Source organism: Primulina eburnea, chromosome 11, assembly GCF_022965805.1.
Source record: "Primulina eburnea isolate SZY01 chromosome 11, ASM2296580v1, whole genome shotgun sequence".
NCBI lineage: Eukaryota > Viridiplantae > Streptophyta > Magnoliopsida > Lamiales > Gesneriaceae > Primulina > Primulina eburnea.
Window position 1 is genome coordinate 14,262,912 of NC_133111.1, and position 9,854 is coordinate 14,272,765.

Sequence of the window (9,854 nt, forward strand, 5' to 3'; positions counted from 1 at the left end):
AACAAATCATGGAGGACTAAATTGATATTTGAATGGTTCAAATAAAAAATTAAAAAAATGTGTGTTTAAATTTAAAAAAAAACACAAAAAACAAAAGTGTAATATTAGTATCATATAAGTAAAACTGGAAAAAATAGTTGGTGTCCGCTCTAGGTAGTTATTATCATGTCCTCACACTTAATAATATAAATAATAATAATAATAATAATAATAATAATATACAATAGTATAGATAGCAATGACCCGGCTCCGACGAACCGCTCCTTCGCTCGAATAAGAAAACGCCTCATTGGCTCGCACTTACAGGTTCTCTTTTTGATCGCAGAACAGTTGCGATACCTAACCTGTAGAAACTGCTCCCCTGCAACCACTGAAGATTAACGAGGTAATCAGCTTCAATTCCGATAAAATTATGGAAAATTTCAATCAAATTCGGTGAATTTGAAGATCAAATGCATAACTCAGATGCATTGGTTGAGCTCACTCTGTTCTGACTTCTGTGCAGTTGCTGATTAATGTACTGTTGATTGTTTCAAGATTTTGATTCCAAAAAATGGCAAATACGGACAAGCAGAGATCTTTAGATTACATAAACCAGATGTTCCCCACAGGTAACAGATAAGACTTCGTGCCTATGTATGTATGGGAATTTTTCTGTGTACATGTTTTTGTGTATATATACATGTAAATGAGTATTCGATTTTGTTTAATTTTATGGAGAAATGCAGTTTTTTCGTAATTATTACATGTGGAATTTATCGAAAGAACTTGGTGGTTTAGAAAATTGAGCATTCAGCAGGAGGTCATTGTTTCATTATATATATGTGGGAGAACTTGGTGGCCTAGAAAATTGAGTATTCGAGCTATCTTTTATCTCTGTCATCATCTAGTTGAAGAGATCCAGGACATGAAGCTTTCTAGCATGCTGGAACAGGATGTTACAGCTACATAGAGTAAAAATATTCAGTTTTTCAACTAACTTGATGGATCGTAGTTCGATAAACGTGTTTTATACTCTCTTTTTGTGTGAAAACTTTAGGGCTAACCTTCATATGTTTTACTTGATTTTTTGAAAGATTGGAGTTCTGACTCTTTCAATGATTGCTGATACGCAGAGGCATCTCTCTCTGGTGTTGAGCCGCTTATGCAGAAAATATAGAGTGAAATCCATAAAGTGGATGCTGAGATTTTAGCCGCTGTTCGTCAGCAGGTTTGTGTTTCATTTACCGTTTCTTTTTTATTTATTTATTTACTTTTTCTGATTCATGCACTATGTACGCTACCCATGTCCATAAAGCTAATGTTCATGCTAGGAAAGAAAATGAAAACTTGAAGTTACAGACTTTTTATGGGAAACAATCATGTTTTTCTTTGTTCTACTTGTTATAAATGCTTTTATGTTCAAACATTGATTTTTAAGCTCCCTAACATTTAATGGTGGCAATTAGGTGATTGTGCAAAGCTTTATGAAGAAAAGGAAGAGTGAATATCTCGCATGTCCTTCATAATTTGTTTCGTGTTCAACTAGTGAAAGAAAACTCGAGAAAGTCTCTCACAGTTCTTCCTTAATTGTTCCTTGTGATAGGAAAATCACCCATGAGTAGCATTTAGTGCATGGCAAACGGTCTCCTTATTTTCCTGTGATATATTGCATGCTATTGAGGTTTGGATTCAGGTAATTGGACTTGACACGATAATTAACAGGTTCTTCTTTCCTTGAATTTTTTATATTGGTTGCCTTGCGTTCACAGATGTACACAAATTTTGTCAAGGTAGTAATTTCGCCACAGGAATGTCTACTGGTATATGTTTTATATTCTCATGGGAAATACGATTGTTAGTAGCTGATTAAGGCTTAATCAAGGACAGAAAATATGTCATGGCTGTGAAAAATCAGTATTAACTATTCATGGAATATACTAGTGGAGAACATTGAAATGGAGACACATTTCGTAAGTAAATGTTTGCCATTTGCTGTAAGTAGCACAAAAATGCAAGGTGGTGAACAAACACAATGATTTTCAGTGTGTTTAAGTTACAAAAGTTTTAGTATTTTTGTGTGCAAACTGCTAATGGCCTTAAAAATGTTCTATTTTTACCATCAAATCATTGGCCATAAATTGCTTCACGAAACATTTGTAGTGTATCACGTATGTAATCACTTGGCCACTAAAACATCCTACTTATGTTGGGAATTGCATCCAATTTTAAATATGAGAATGCATTTATGTATAGTACATTTGCAGCCCTTGGAAGATTATGCTACGAAGCTGGCTCAATTAGAACTTCTTTCGTTTTACTGATACCAAGTGTTGACGAGTTCTTTAGGATTACTTTTGTGATGATGGACGTCTATCGGGCCTATGCGAATGTAATTCAACATTATATTGTATCATATGATATTTTGTTACACATATAGAGTAAAGGTTGCTAGCGGCGTGAGATAATTGAAATCACTGAATTCTCGCTTGTATCAGAACATGTTTTTTCCACTATGGACAATATCTCTGTTTGTGCGCTTATTTGGTCTTGATATTACGTCCAGAGTAACTCAGGAAGCAAGGCCAGGGAGGAACTTGCTGCGGCCACTCATGCAGTTCAGGTCTGTTAATACTTAATTTCCCTGCAGACAATTTATTTCCTTAGCACAAGTTTCTTTGCACTTGTCATGATTTGGTCGTCATTTTCATTAGCATTAGATTCAACATTGCTTCTTATATTTTTTCTACCATATGAACCAGGAACTCATTGGTAAAATTAGAGAAATAAAAACGAAAGCAGAGCAAAGTGAAACAATGGTTCAGGAAATTTGCCGTGACATTAAGAAACTTGACTTTGCAAAGAAGCATATAACTACCACAATTAATGCCCTTCATCGTCTTACAATGCTAGGTTAGTTTTCTTACTCTTGATTCTTTGGAAAGAGTTTGTCCCCAGATTCCCCATAATCTTGCTGTATTTAGGTTTCTGTGCTGTACTGTTTTTGAATAATAGCTTTCTTGTTGAATTTTCACCATCTTTTAGCAGATAAGATTCAAGTCGCAATTTTTTTATTGGTTTTTTTCCTGGTTTTATATTTTTTGGGAACATCGTTGTGCTTTTCATTTTGTTCAAGTTTCATCGCTTTTTCCTTTTTTGGAAATTGAAGTTGTGTTTGGCTCTTTTGGTTTTGTTTGGTTCACTCTCACCTCTCATATCTTAAAATTTTTAAAGAACGGCTGTGGAATATAAGATGAAGTTCGAGTTACATGTTTTGAAGGCCAGCCGATATTTTATGCAATGATTGATTTGAATATGAGTTGTTTGAGTCAGTTATTATTCTGGTTGAAAATGATGTATAATGTGGAAAATTTTGAATGCAATTTTTTGGGGGAAAAAGAAAACAAACTTTTGAAAAAGGTGGAACAGATCAGCCAAACAGCACCATTTTCCTTTTAAAAGTTTGTTTGGGCAATTTCATTTTATGGAACATACGACTATAACAGCACCAGGGTTTAACTGGGAAATCGTGCATGCCTTTATACTGGAAAAAAATCAAATATGAGTTATTAATTTTTTTCGTTTATTTTTACGTGATTCTGGAGAATTAATGCAATCTCTGTTTTGTTTTGCATGCCAGTCTCTGCCGTAGAACAACTTCAAGTCATGGCTTTCAAAAGGCAATACAAGGAGGCAGCTGCGCAGCTTGAGGTACTAAACAACTGTTTACAGGCTTGTATCCGATTTATCTAATAATGCTCACATTTTATGTAGATGGATCGTCTCGCTCTATTTTATGTTCAACTAGCTATTTTAGAAGCTTCTTTCAGGGCTGCAATATGTTGATAATTTAATATAAGATATTAGCTTATTTAAATAAGCGAGTTCCTTTAGGTCAATTGGTTGTCACTGAAGGAAGAATTTGCGTTCAAGGCTTTAGAAAAAAGATCACATATACGTGACAATGATAGAGATTAAATGCTCATATCATTTATGGCATATGCTTAAGCTAAGGAGGTTATCCAGCAACTCTTTGCTTGAAATAATTTATTTTTGGGTGATTATGAGATACTTTTATCATTGGGAAAGAATTATGATACATTTAATAGTCCGTTGAGATCATGATAAAAAACAATCAAGAGCATTTTTAAAGGAAATTAAAAAACTCGACATAAATTTCATCCAAATTATCAGATATTTGTTGTACAGCTATCCTTTTTGTAAGAATGAAGCAAAATGATAGATGCTAGAAAAAAACTAGCTTCGAACTTAGATGTTGCATGAGTAAGATAACTTTTGGATAGTTGATACTGTATTCGAACTTGATAATGTTGTAACACAAATTTCTTTATTTAGCAAATCGCAAAAGAAATATAGATACAAATTGAATTTTTAAAATAAATAAAGATTTGTGGATGCAATCTCTAAATGATTATTTGATTATACTCCTCAACGACAATTTCTTGTGAAATTTGAATTTCTTGACTATTGATCTTCGTGAAAGATTGTTTGGTATTTCAATACCGTTAATTCGATGGGTCAACTCCTTGATATCGAATTAACTTTTAAAATTTGAGAAGAACGCGATAAACGCCTTTGATTGGGCCTTGAAATTTGTTGATCTTGAATTTGAATTTCAAGAAGAATACGATGAATGATTTCGTTGATCTTCTTGAATTTGATGAAGAACACGATCTTATTGAATTTGAATAATTTGAAGAAGACCACGGTGAACGATTTTGTCGATCTTCTTGAGCTTGATAAAGAACTTGATCTTTTTGAATTTGATGAAGAACACGATCTTCTTGAATTTGAACAATTGAAAACACGATAAATACCTTGAACTCCACTGATCTTCTTGAATTTGAAGAGCTTAAGTTGAGAAAATTCATGCCTTGAATTATCCTCTACTTTTTTGTCTTCTGCATTGTATTATCTTTCTTGGTCCTTTGCCCCTATCAAGACAGTTAAATTTGTTGACCGATTAAATTATGACAAATACAAAATAATATTAAATATCAATTAAAAAAAGTCTATTTGTGGGGTATTAAATTTCTACAAAAAATAAATAGTTAATTAATTGATACTTTATATATTTTGTGAGTAAATCAAAATTTTAAATCAAGATTACAATCTTGTACTAAATAGAGGAAAATACTAATATTTTTAGTATTAAAAATCCAATTTTGCAATCAACAGAAGAAAATACTAATACTTTTAGTTTTGAAATCAAATCTTGTGATTAACAAATTCAAGGCGTGATTTGAGGCGTTCCTCGTGTTCTTCCTCAAATTCATCCAAATTCAAGAAGATCGTGTTCTTCATCAAATCCAAAATCAACAAATTCAAGGCTTTCATCGCGTTCATCTCAAATTTTGCAGGTTAATTCGATATCAAGGTGTTGACCCATCGAATTAACGTTACCGAAATAACAAACCATCTTCCACGAAGATCAAATACTCAAGAGATCCAAATTCCACAAGAAATTGTCGTTGAAGAGGATAATCAATATATTTAGAAATTGCATCATAAAAACTTTATTTAATTTCAAAAATTCGATTTGTATCCATATTTCTCTTGCGATTTTACAAAATAAATAAATTTGCATTACAAATTTCTGGCATCTCTACTCTTCATTTCTATCTTCACCAAAAGCATCAGAGACAACATGTCAATCGATGACAAGATCTCAAGCACAAAGGTTTTTTATATAAAGTCAATGGGAAGCCTTGGAGTCGTCACAAAGAGTATGTCCAAAAGGATGCAAGTATCCTCCGGAGTAGCTCACTTCCATGAGACCACCCAAAAAGATGAAAGTGAATATTCATCATCCATTACTCGACCGCCACCAAGCTACTCATGCACATCAAATATAGCACCCGTGATGGTGACGAATGCCACAACTTAAGAAGATCAAGTAGCGAATCTGACGAAAGCCATTGAAGGGCTAGTGAAACATGTCAAGAACAAGACTCTCAAATTACTAGTTGATGGACAAGATAGATCATGCTGATGCAAGTCACACGAAAGGAAAACATCATGAAATTAATGATTGCACTGAATCATCATTGGAAGAAAAAGAAAATATTCCAGCAAATAAATTTCATGTCTTATCCGATGGTACAATCCCCATCGACCAGTTAAAAGAGTTCATTATGGGAACTATCAAAGATGCTCAAAGTCTTCTCTTGCCTATGCCAAGCCATATTCGCAAAGAATCGATCATTTAAAAATGCCGATGGGCTATCAACCTCCAAAATTTCAGTAATTTGATGGTAAAGGGAACCCGAAACAAGATGTGGCTCACTTTATCGACACTTGTAATAATGCTGGCACGTACGGAGACCACCTGATCAAGCAATTTGTCCGTTCGCTAAAAGGAAACACATTTGATTGGTACTGATTTGAAGGCATACTTGATTGATAGTTGGAACCAATTAGAACAAAAAAAAATTCAGTCGTTTCTACAGCTCCTGATGAATAGTCAGTATGGTTGAGCTAACAAACTCACAACAATGGAAAGAAGAGTCTGTCATTGCTATATTAGTCACTGGAGAAATTTGAGCCTTAACTGCAAACACCGATTGTCGGATCCTCTGGCATTGAGATGTGAATCCAAGGCATGCACCGGGACTTCGATATAATCTTCAAGGAATCCAGCCAAAGACAATTGAAGAAATAGCTACACGAGCTCATGATATGGAGCTGAGCATGGCTGTGAGTGGAGCCGAAAGACCTCCAGCTCAAGAGCATCATATAACAAAAGAAATAGAAAGTTCCAGGAAATGGAGTGAGTCTTTCGTCGCTCTGCTTCATGAGAGATTTGTTTCTTTCTGTTGCTCTTATCACTTATGTTTCCCTTGAATTTTACGGGCTTTGCATTGACTGACATTGATTCTTTGGTGAATGACGATGAATTGCATAACCACGATGATGTGTCATGCTACATGACAAATTTACAAAGTCCCTTCGACGAAGTCTGTCGGCCTGAAAGTGAGAAAGATTATGTGGCAACCTTGGCATTTACTGAAGAAGATCTATCTTTCGGTTCTATATTTCACAATCATTAACTATGTGTCACAAGTAATAGTCGCGAGCAAAAAGTGAATAAGTATATTGGTTGATGGAGGTTCAGAAGTCAACATTATGCCCTTGCGCATAGTGAAAGAATTGAACATTGTCATGGAAGAACTTACAAACAATCGTCTTAGAATTGAACATTGTCATGGAAGAACTTGCAAAAGAGCCAGTATCAATTATTTTTTAAGAAATAATAATAATAAAAATACTCCAGACCCACAAGATTATAAACTATGAACTATGTCCACCAAAGGTAGTACACATTGCTAAGCTATTAAATACCCACCTAGTCTAGGGTGGTTAAGCAATAGACACTCCTGGCCCGCATTAGTATGAAATGTGCACGACACCTCTCCCAAAACAAATTATCAATTTTTTTTTAACTACGTTATGACTTGATCCCTCTATTGAAAACGTTGGCAACTTAGATATTTTTTAAGTACAGTCACGAATTTGTTGTTTTCTTTTCATGTGGAAATACATATTTTCAGTGAAAGGTAAATACAATATAAATGTTGCATGTAAAAAAAGGAAATCAGAAAGTAAATTTCCGATGGTCTAAAAAAGATGGTCCTTACATAAAGCAAGAAGAAAATAAAAGCCCCAAGGAAACGCTAAAAGCCAAGGGATGAAAATTCTTAAAGTTTTTTTTGGTGACTTCTAGATGGATCATCGATGTATTCAAAGTCCCGATAACTTCATCATCCAATGGGAAAATGTTTCCGATCGTATTGATTTCTCCCGTAGTCTCATGAATCTCTGTTTGAGTATTGGACAACGATCGTTGTTGCCTCTTCAAAGAAGCAGATAAAATTTTTTTTCGCCTCTTCAAATCACCAGGTTTTTTAATAACGCGCTCCAACTCCTTCTGAGTAGATTGGATTTGTCTCACCTTTTGAACTCTTTCGAAGTATGTGATAGGGATGAAATAAAAAGTGGAAAGATAGATGAAAAAAATATATTACCCGCTTCATAAACACCGGTGAGCTCTTTTACAGTAGAAACGACTTCATCATATAGATGCTCTGTGGTGGAGAGGCCTAACAAAGAATGCAAATCCCACAAAGATGTAGATAATTCACCGAGTGAAAAAATCAAAAGTGAATTCTCGAGTGGACACCATGCCTCGCAAAACGCCTTCATGAAGTTGGTATATCGATCATATGTAAACAATGAAGCAAACACTGGGTCGTAGAGTTGCGTTGCTTGAAGTCTATGTTCACACCGGCTGAGAATGTCTTCAATACACTTCCAATATCCTTTGATATAATGAAACTCGCCAGTGAATTAAAGTGTATCACCACATGTTGTCTTGCCTTCAATTATATTTTACCCCAATGATGGTAATAAAATATGCTCTTGTGATAGTTGATGATGAGTTGTTCGTAAAGCTCAAACCTTGAAAGTCTTGTTGAAAGGGGTCTCGATCGACGACTCGACGGGATAAAGTGGGTTTGTCAACCGCGGCCATGGCTTTGCATAACGATCAACTATGGGCACATCAACAACCAAAATAATGCCTTTTTCTTTTGCTTGACTCTCGTCCTCAAGTATCACCAAGCTTTGGATGCCGGAAGAAGACGTTATATTTTTGAAGAAAATCATTGTGCTGCAAAAGAAAAAAGAAGAAAAAATATGGAAAACAAAAGGAATGAACGCCTTGAATCACGCCTTGAACTTCGTTGATCTTCTTGAACTTGATGAAGAACTCGATCTTCTTGAATTTGATAAACACGATCTTCTTGAATTTGAATAATTTGAAGAAGAATACGATGACCGCCTTGAACTCCGCTGATCCTTTTGAATTTGAAGATATTAAGTTGAGAGAATTTATGCCTTGAATTCTCCTCTATTTCTTTGTCTTTGGTGTTGTATGTCTTCTTTCTTGATCTTTGCCCTTATTTATAGTCAAAGGATGCAAATTCTTTCCATTTTCATTTGATGAGGTGTCGTAATTTGATTAGCTTCTCGTGATTTATTTGGGGATTATTTTCCGTTAATTATAAGATTTGATTTCAAATGCTAAAAGTATTAGGATTTTCTTCCATTGAGTGCAAGATCGAATTTTTAATACTAAAATATTATTATTTTCTTCTATTTAGTACAAGATTGCAATCTTGATTTAAAATCTTGATTTACTCACAAAATATAAAAGTATCAATTAATTAACTATTTAATTTTTGAGGAATTTAATATCCCAATAAATATAATTTTTTTTATTGATATTTAAAATTATTTTGTATTTGCTATAATTTAAATATCTAATGGGTCAAGAAATTTAATTGTCCACAAATAGTTAAAAAGTTTTCTAGTCCAAATTTTATTTATACTAATGATCGAGGCATGGGCTTTGCCTATGTCTGACATAATATATGTAATATATGGATATCAAATTTTAATTGTGTAGATTGTTTTTATTTTTTAAATATTGATTTAATTATGGCATTTATAAGATTTAGCATTATGATTTTTATGATTATGGAAAAATGCTTTTTAATAGTAAAAAATTGATTAGTGATAAATATAATATAAAACGAGATATGGGCAACCACAATTTAAACAACGAACAAATAGGAATTGAAATTTTTAACTTCATTCATAATATGAAGTCCTTAGATAAGAATTCAAAATTAAAACTTGGGCCTTTCATGTTTGTAATCTCATGCACGAGTAGGAATTATTTTCTGTAAATATTCTAATGCTTATAAATATATTAAAGTAATTCTTTCCAAAAAAGATTATGTTAAGTAATGTGCACAATATGATATGATGACAAAGCATACCACACATTGTGG

The 9,854-nt window shown here is 33.7% G+C and overlaps 1 long non-coding RNA gene across 1 annotated transcript; it reads left to right on the top strand.

The window, feature by feature from the left end:
* The first annotated feature begins 242 nt into the window (after window positions 1-242).
* On the top strand, window positions 243-2,536 carry LOC140804217 (uncharacterized). Its single transcript, XR_012112134.1, has 5 exons — window positions 243-385; window positions 506-611; window positions 1,116-1,210; window positions 1,586-1,675; window positions 2,247-2,536. It is a non-coding gene; the product is annotated as an uncharacterized lncRNA (long non-coding RNA).
* Window positions 2,537-9,854: the final 7,318 nt, after the last annotated feature.